At 44.5% G+C, this 8,835-nt stretch overlaps 1 protein-coding gene across 1 annotated transcript in view; it reads right to left on the bottom strand.

Moving 5' to 3' along the window:
• Positions 1 to 5,158, bottom strand: part of SGCD (sarcoglycan delta) — a 321,287-nt gene extending 316,129 nt beyond the window's left edge. Inside the window, exon 1 of the mRNA XM_029960163.1 lies at positions 5,124 to 5,158. The gene's annotated coding sequence lies outside the window, so the exon portion shown is untranslated. The remainder of the gene's footprint in view (positions 1 to 5,123) is intronic.
• Between the last annotated feature and the right edge of the window lie 3,677 nt (positions 5,159 to 8,835).

Here is an 8,835-nt window from a genome sequence, read left to right as displayed (position 1 = left end):
CCACTTTTCTTCTTTTTCGCCCTTCTCACTCCAGTGTTCTCCCCTTTCCTCGTTTCTCCCCTTCTCTCCGTTTCCTCCCGCTTTCCCATGCCCTTTTTTCCTGCTCCCCTTCCTCCCCCACATCTCATAGAATCACAGAACCACTCCTGTTGGAAAAGACTTTAAAATCAAGAACATCAAATCCAACTCTTAAGCCAGCACCACCAAGCCCTCCACTAAACCATGTCCCTAAGTACCACATCTGCATATCACACCAGGGATGGTGACCCCACCACTTCCCTGGGCAGCCTGTTCCACTGCTTGACAACCCTTTCCGTGAAGAATTTTTTCCTAGTATCCAATCTAAACCTCCCCTGGTGCAACTCAGGCTGTTTCCTCTTGTCGCTTTTTACCTGAGCAGACGCCAACCCCCACCTGTCTACAGCCTCCTTTCATGTAGTTGTGGAAAGCAACAACGTCTCCCCTGAGCCTCCTTTTCTCCAGGCCGAACACCCCCAGCTCCCTCAGCTCCTCCTCTTAAGACTTGTGCTGCAGATCGTTCATCAGCTTTGTTGCCCATCACTGGGCAATTCTTCCTCCATTTTTCCTTTTCTTAATTGTTTTTTTTTTTACTTTTGCTTTTCCCCATCCCTCTCCCTGCCAAAGCCTTTTAGCAAAGGAGACTGTGCCCAGCAGGCACTCAGCTGCCCAGTGTGGGACAAAGGCTCCAGAAGTAATACAGGTGGTTTTCCCTTTGAGTTCCATGTGTTGGAGAGGAGATCAGTGGAAATGGGTTTTTCTACTTTTAAAAGTTGGTTGTTTTGCAACTATATGCAAATACTTTGATTTTAGCAGATGGCAATGAATGCTTTCTTTCCACGTTTTATTCTGGAGCTAAGAATCAACGTAGAAAATTTTGTTTGCAATAAGCTCAGTAGCTACTGACTGCTGGTGTACCAGGTCAGGTTATACTTGTGTTCATGGAGAATTTGTCCATCACATGCCCACTTGCTGTTCTGCTCTCCCTTCTATGAGCCCCGGACCTTCACTTTGCCCTTTAAGTTCCAATGAAGTGTCAGGTTTGGTTCATCAGAGGTCTGTAAAATCAATTCCCAACTAAAGGACAGGGGATGCACCATATAACCCTACACTGGTGCCTCTACACATGCCCTCCTTCTACCTGCTGTAGGTTACATGCAAAATACTGAAGAAAACTGTCAGGGCAAAAGAAAAGCACGTCAGCAAAACTGGGAAGTATCAAGCACCGTAACTTCTATCAAGTTAGTCCAGCAAGAAATTTGACCTGTGGCTCTTCATTTTCTTTTCTGTTATTCTTTTCATTTTTAGTACTTCCCTTTTTTCATTACTTCAGTGAAGTGTTGTTGTCCTTCGTTTGCACTGATTTGCACTGTGCACTGGATCCAGTTGGCCAGCAATGGCAGGGAATGCTAATTCCATTTAGTTACCGGAAAAAAGCAATAAAAGCAAATATGTTTCCCTGAGGCCCCGGCCCAGAGTGATGAAAAATCCAGACCAACAAACATATTTGTCAAAATCAGTCTGAAGTGTCCTCTCTTTTCCTATTGAAAAATAAAAGTAGGAAAATAGCACACTAGGCAAACAGAAATATAAATGATGGACCCTTCCCAGCTCTAGTAGTTGCATCCCAAATATATCCCCAAGCTGAGGAAAGAGTGACAGTCTGTACCCCAGAACTGGGCAAGCCCTAATCACATTTCAGATGTGCCACGGACAGCCATAGCTAAGATTATTTAAAGTTATGGGGTCAGTGACAGCAGCAGCTGCTGCTACTCCTGACCTCAAGGGAATCACAGTCCTGGTTAACACAAAGTCTTGTCCTCCCATTCCTCACTGGGACTTACTGGGAGGTGAGTGGTCCTTTGAGCTGCTGCAATGGGTTCCCTGTGCCGTGCCAACCCACTGGCAGGAGCGGGCTGAAGGGGCAGAGGAAAAGGCAGCACAAGCAAAGCTAAAATAACTGTTCCTGTTAGAGATTACTCTACTTATTTTCCCTGCTTTTAGAAAGGAACAGCTGCTTCTCAGGTTTGCCAGCACCCAGAACTCAAAAAACTGGGAGTGAGAGATTCAGAAATAGGATGATTGTCTGTAAAATAGTCTGATGTCAAGGGCGGGGGGAAAGCCTCTTTTATTTGGTCTGTGATTACTAAGTCTTCAGAGATCCTTTTTTCTCAAGCTTTTTCCTCAGTTTTGGAGGAGCAGAGATCCACTTTCTTTTTTTTTTTTTTTAATGAATGCTGGGATTCTAACATAATCAACTAATTCCAGGAGCTGAGGCTTCAAGATAAAAAGAAAAGTATACCATGTTGCAAAGCTCTCAATGCAATCTCATTGCATTGGCTTTGGCAGCGGTTCACTTGGCTCTGGAAATAATAAAGTGGGAGACTGAAATGACAAACAAACTGGAGATCCAAACTGAAGTACCACCAGGGAATGCAAAGCAGATGGCCAGCAAAAGAAGACCAGCCCAAAGAATTGCTGTGGTCCTTGCAGGGAGATTACTGACAGCACCCACCGTGGTGGCCTCCTTTCCGTGAGCTTGCCTGGCATCGCTTGCATCTCGATGTCCTTGTAATGAATTATTAGTGAGAGGAATAAACAAGCTAGAATGACCTCTTGATAGCAAATCATTTGTGCACCCTCTCATAGCAAATAGGGAGACCCAAGGGCACTGGATAGCCCACGAAAGGGTCAGAACTACAGTACATTTCTATGGCATCTTGGGCCTACCTTGTTTTAACTGGTCATTGGGCTATCACCAAGATAACGCTGGTGTGTGCATTTAGGAACAATGCTCTTAGCGTGCTCCTATTGAAATGTCTGCTTTGTTTCAATATGCCATAATATTATTTTGTCAAGAGAATTTATTTAAAAGTTGCAAAATTAAGTCTGTGCTAAACAGGAGCTGGCACAATGGAAATGAGATTTTTTGGGACCGCCCATAAATATGTGTAAGCAAATGAAATCTCATGTAGCAATTCATTTTCAGAAAGAGAAAAAAGCCCTAAATTACATTCTCTGCTGTCATATCCAGTTAGCTCTGGAGAGAAAAACACATGAATATCAACTAATTTGAACTAAGCAGTGTAGTAAAACACCCTGAAGATCCCCATCAAGACTGATCCTTTCTGCTTATCCTAATCAATACATTGGTTTACTGGAGAAGGAAACCATTATTGTGGAGCAGGTTTCAGACTGCAACCCCAGCAGATTCTCTGTGCTGCCAAATAGGATTTCTCTTTAGTCTATGTCCATCTCTAGCACTTAGCAGAGCTGACCTGTCCTCTTGTGTTTCTCAGCTGTTTTCTTCAATTTTCACTCTTCTTACCAGTATAAAACCACAATGTTTAATGCTTACTAAACCTTACATGCTCTCCTCTGTGACCATTCACAGGGACCAGGATTTTGAACTTTGGACTCAATAGGAGAAGTTTTTCAACAAGCACCTGGAGCTAAATCCTACCCACCATATTTGTGGGTGTTGCTCCATTACCTGCTGGTTTGAAATAAGCAGGATTTAATCATTTGGGGATGACAGTGAATTATAGCCCCTCATGCAGGGATACAGCACTCCTGTCCCACTCTCCCAACCCGTCTGCTCACAGGCTGGTGCATCACTGGAGCACAGCCAGGCAGCCACAGAAATGCATTGAGTGAATAAGGTCTTCCTTCCCTATCAGCCAATAAAGATAATTACAAAGGCCAGCATATATTAATTTGGGTTCAATCCTTTTCCCACTCAAATTAATGTTGGTTTTGCCATTGATGCTGATTTTAGTAGAAGCTGGCCCAACATCAGGGAGTTAAAATTAGATTGCTTCTGCCATCTCCCCTCTACCAGCCAAGGGAGTTACTGGCCCAGCCAGGAATTGATACTAACTCAAGGAACAGCCCAGGTATCCCAGGCATGCTGCTGATGGGCTCCAACACCTACTGCAGGAGCTCAGGCAGACAGACACCCACAGTGATCAAAATCATGACACCTCCTCCCCACACCACAGCCAGGCCCCTGGGCACGCTCAACCCTCTCAAACTCATTTGCCAAAACCAGCACTAACTGAGGGCAGAGAAGGAGGCACACACAGAAAGTCCTTATCCACTTGGGCTCGGAGGCAGAGGATGGCAGGTCTTGGTGAAGATGCCTACACGTGCTCACACAGGTGTGTGACACACACTGCTGTTCTCGGGGACTCCCTGCACGGGGCTGTCGGATTTTTGTCTGGTTTCCACAACACCAAAGTTGCTCATTGTCAGTATTGGTGATGCCACTCGAAAAAGTCAGGGGAAATCCATCATGGCCCATGAGGTTATTGTGGTGTAACGAGCAGCCCTTGTATCTCATTTTTCAGCAGTGCAACTCAGCCCTTACAACTCCATTTCTGTCCTGCACAAAGCCACAGAGGTGGTGGCTCAATGCAAAGCTTGTGGGGCTTTGCTCGGGATCTCCCTGCATCAGTGCAGATGTGGATGCACGCGGATGTGCACACACAAAAATCATACACATACAATTATCCTCCACAGTTCTCCCCTGAAAAACAATATTTTCCTTTTAGGCAGTGGTCTGTCAATTGGTGTGTCTGAGTATATAGATACACAGGCACTTAGCAGCAAGGATGAAAAGCCACACCTCCATGGAGCGCACGTAGCACCCTGATTTGCACATACCTCAGAAATACAAACAGTTCCTCTCTTCTCATATTCTGCTGCTACAATAACTTTATAGACAACTTTGCTTACTGGACTTGTTTCGTGGTGGGAGTAACTACCAGCAATATCTTGCCTGCTACTCGGAGCAGTCACATGCTAGGATTGCTCATATGCCATTCAGATTCTCTAACAACCGAGAGAGAGAAAAAAAGGGAGGCGAAAGAAAAAGACACATTGCTCTGCTGTTTCTGCCTGGGCTGCGAATGCTGTTACACTGATTTCCTTTAATTGGTCAATCCCCACCCTGTTTCCACAAAACACGGAAGACGACTGTTCGTAATTCCAAACTCCCAGCCTTGTGCCAGATAACATTTGCCAATCAGCTGCCAAGGAAAAAAAAAAAGAAGAAAGAAAAAAGGAAGGAATGGCAGATTAAACAGACCAGTTCTGATTCTTACCTTCAGAAGCAGACTTCGTTCAAAGCCCACAAATACTTTTACTTTGCTGTAAGTCTGAGCTATTTTTAACTTCCCTCGGGGATGCCATATAGGGAGAGCAGCCCCCTCCCTATCATTACTAATCTGCCTAACATAACAGCAGGACACCTGCTACTGGTGAGTCATATTTTGTGTGAAGCTAATGGTATATATATAGGCGAAATGTAAAGACAATTGCTTATTTCCCTGCCTACCCCATGTGGTGTTTGTTGCTCTAAGCAAATCAAATCATTGTAATGAAAACACCGGAAAGAAGACAAATACATAGGAAAATTCATGTTCTCTTCAGACCAGAAGCTCTATGAATGCCTAGCAGAATTATTCTTGTTTATATTTTTGGTGTGTGTACCTGTGTGTGTACATATATCTGCACTTCTGCATATGCACAGAGTGTTTGTGCTCTTAGAAGCTCCTGCTCTGGTACATGCAAACTAGTGTTTTCACTGAAAACTTGAACGGAAATTTAAGGACTACAAATCTAAAGCTCCATCCTGAACCTGTCTTCCCTACTCACTCACAGTAAGAAAGAACAAGCATGGAAAATGGGCATATGTAGGGGAAACTCAGGTTTACAACCTGCTAGCACAGAGAAACCTATAATGTGCTCCCCATACAAGCTTCCAGATATGAGACAGAGGTAGCTTTGTGGCTGTAGAGTGGCTGTTAAACATCAGCTGTTCCCTTTTGTTTGCTTCACAGCCCTTACTTGCAGTGACAAACATATCTATAGAGCAGCCCTTGCTCTGTGCTGGGAGCCTGATTTAGCTCTGGCCCTCAAGCCATGCATTTCATCGTTATGGGCTTCACTTCTAAACTTTTGAGAGCTGCAATAAAGCGCTAGTACGTTTGGCTTTGTGATCCCTGGAAGATCTCTCTTTTATTCCTTTCCTCCTCTCTCTCTTTCCTTTATTATTTTTTTTTTTTCAAAATGTGAAATTTTGGTTATTTCTGTCTTTGCAGAAAGGCATTGTCCTGATCTTCTGCCTCAGGCAATACTTCCATTCATGGTGGATATTGGCACTCACTATTCTTAACCTTAACTCACCCTACTGTCCCTAAATTCTACGATATAGTCCTTCTTATTGCAGACAGTGGTAAAATGTCCACTAACACCAGTGGAAATAGGATGGACCCTTAGGAGGTGCTAGAACATCTCACAGTGACTTTGTCACTTCCAGAATAAGTCATTGGGCATTGCAACACGTGAAGCCATACCTTGACTGATATAAGCACATAAATTTTATTTTCCTCTAATAGGAAAATATCTAAAGTATTCAATGGATAATGAAAAACTTCCTGTAGGTTTATAAAACCATCATTTTGAATGTACCACAGGAGAGTGATTTTAAAATATATATGAAGAAAGTGTCTCTGTTCCCAGAGAACTATGTAGATTTTCAAATATATTTCTTTAGAGCCTTGCTTCCCCCCACCCCATCTTCTTCTCCTGTTGAACTGGATGAGGGATGGTAGAAACTAAGAAACTCTCCCAGCCTATCTAGTTACCTTTCTCCAAGAGGGACTGGACAAGGGAGCAGCAATTGGCCAAATTTTACTTCTTTGAGCAGTGTAGGGACATATGCTGCCTAACCCCCCCAAAAGATGAATGAGGATCCTAAAAAATTACATTTACATATGTCTTAGGCTCTCTGCACAGAGTTCAGAAGCATATTTCAAGCCAAGTAATTTAAAATAAGCTCTGGCAGATCGACATCTTACCACTTAAAATGACCATCAATCAAATCCTGAATGTTTGGGGTAAGACAACGTGCCCCAGTATCAACACGGGGTGTTCTCCACCAAATAAGGCATAAAGAAAGCAAGCCTTTCCTTTCTGTATCCAGCTGCTTCTCCCAGTTCTGCTGTAGCAGAAGCAGCAGGATCTCAGGCAGACAGATCTTGCAGCATTTCCAGTTTTCACGAGGAGTGTGTCTGTGACCCACAGGCTCTGCGATCCTCTATCCTCCCCTAGTGACCAGCGCATGCTGAGGGTATTGAACCAGCTGGAGCCTTCGAGATCAGCAGAGCTGCTGCATCTCGTCTGGCTTTGTGCTTCAGCAGTCCTGCTGTCCTCTCTGGTGCCAAAACCCAACCAAACCCCCTCTTCACCCCTGCCTTCATCTCAGAAGGACAGAAGTAACCACCTGTGTGTTATGGGCCGAGCGTGGGGGTCAGTTCTCCCCTGCCATTTCCCCGATGGCAGCCTGAGTGTGCTGTCCACATATCAACTGACACAGCGCCTTTAAATGTCTGCTAAACAAAAAAGTAGAAGCATAAGGGGGAAAAAAAAACAAACCCAAAGCCCCTCGGCATGTCTGCCTTGAATCCTAATTAGAAAAGAATTGTTTGCCTTAATTCTAAATGTATTTAGAATATAGAGCATGTATTTCCAAAGGATGTTTTGTATTTACAACATGTCTGTCTGGTTATACTGCTGCAATGTAATTGTTTTCCTGCTGAGAATTATAGCAGGGAAGTTACTCTGGGTATGATTACAGCTCATTATAGTTTCGTCTTGGAATTTAAAGGCTCCCCTGCACCATTCCTTCCTCCCTGCTTAGAGGCACTGGCCTTGGAGCATGTTGGGACTGCTGCCTGTGATTGCAGTAACCAAGGTCCCTGAGGTCACCGACAGCTACATGAGATCTGAATTCATTGAGGTTTACTTGCAAGAAACAGGTAAGACATTACAAAAATGGTATAAAGGGAAATCTATAATGAATCCCCTATGCTGAGTCTGGAGCTGGGACAATCTAAACCAAAACTTTGCTTGATCCGGATAGGGGCAGGGAGAGAAGGTGGCAATTCCCACCTGGCAGGGCTTTGGGAATGAGAGCACAGCATAATTTGTATCCATATGAGGATTTTTTTGACAAAGAGAGTTATGCTCGGGGTGGGTAGCAGCTAAAGAGCAGAGAGACATTCACTCCTGTGCAGAGGCTCAGCACAAGGTCAGCTTTAATATTGGAGACAGAGCCCTGCAACATGGGTAGATACAGACACAGCTGGGCCAAGCTGTGGTGAGTTCATTCACTGCTTCCTGATAGGAAACACTCCTTGACATATTTCATAACTGTAGTTGTTCCTTTTGCCTCTAAATCTTTAAAGCTTGATGCTGGAATCAGGTTTGCACCATAAATCTCTTCCTTCTATCATACCATTGCCTGTCGCTGCTGATACTTCTGAGCAGAGAGCTGAGCCCCGGCTGCGCTGGAGCCGCCCGAAGCAGCCTCGACGTTAGTTCAGCACAAACCGTGTTGATGGCCGTGGAGCAATTCCAGCACCTGAGGAATCCTGCCCAAACCTCTGGGGCTGCTTGGGCAGAGCAGTCCCGGGCAGCCCCGTCACTCTCCCGCCCAGATGGTGCAGCTGCAGGAACAAATGTACTCCGCTGCGGAGCGGCACCGTGTGTTTCAAAACAAAATGTCAACGAGCTTTCCAGATTAAAACATTAAAAATGTATGAGCAACAACTGTCACACACGAGGAAGTTAATAACGCTGGTAGAGTTTTTCCTTCTGAAATCAGGAGAGGCTGTTTTCAATATCAGTGTGTTCACGTGCAGTTACAGCGTCAACAAGTTGAAGACCAGGAAGACTCATTAGATCTTCATTTGACCTTATAACAGGCCACTGTATTTTACCCAGCCATTCCTAATTGAACAGAGCTGTAAG

The sequence above is a fragment of the Manacus vitellinus genome, unplaced genomic scaffold (assembly GCF_001715985.3).
Source record: "Manacus vitellinus isolate BGI_N305 unplaced genomic scaffold, ASM171598v3 scaffold_25_pilon, whole genome shotgun sequence".
Taxonomy (NCBI): Eukaryota; Metazoa; Chordata; class Aves; order Passeriformes; family Pipridae; genus Manacus; species Manacus vitellinus.
Note: the sequence above shows the minus strand (reverse complement) of the source record. Positions and strands in the feature narration are given on the sequence as shown.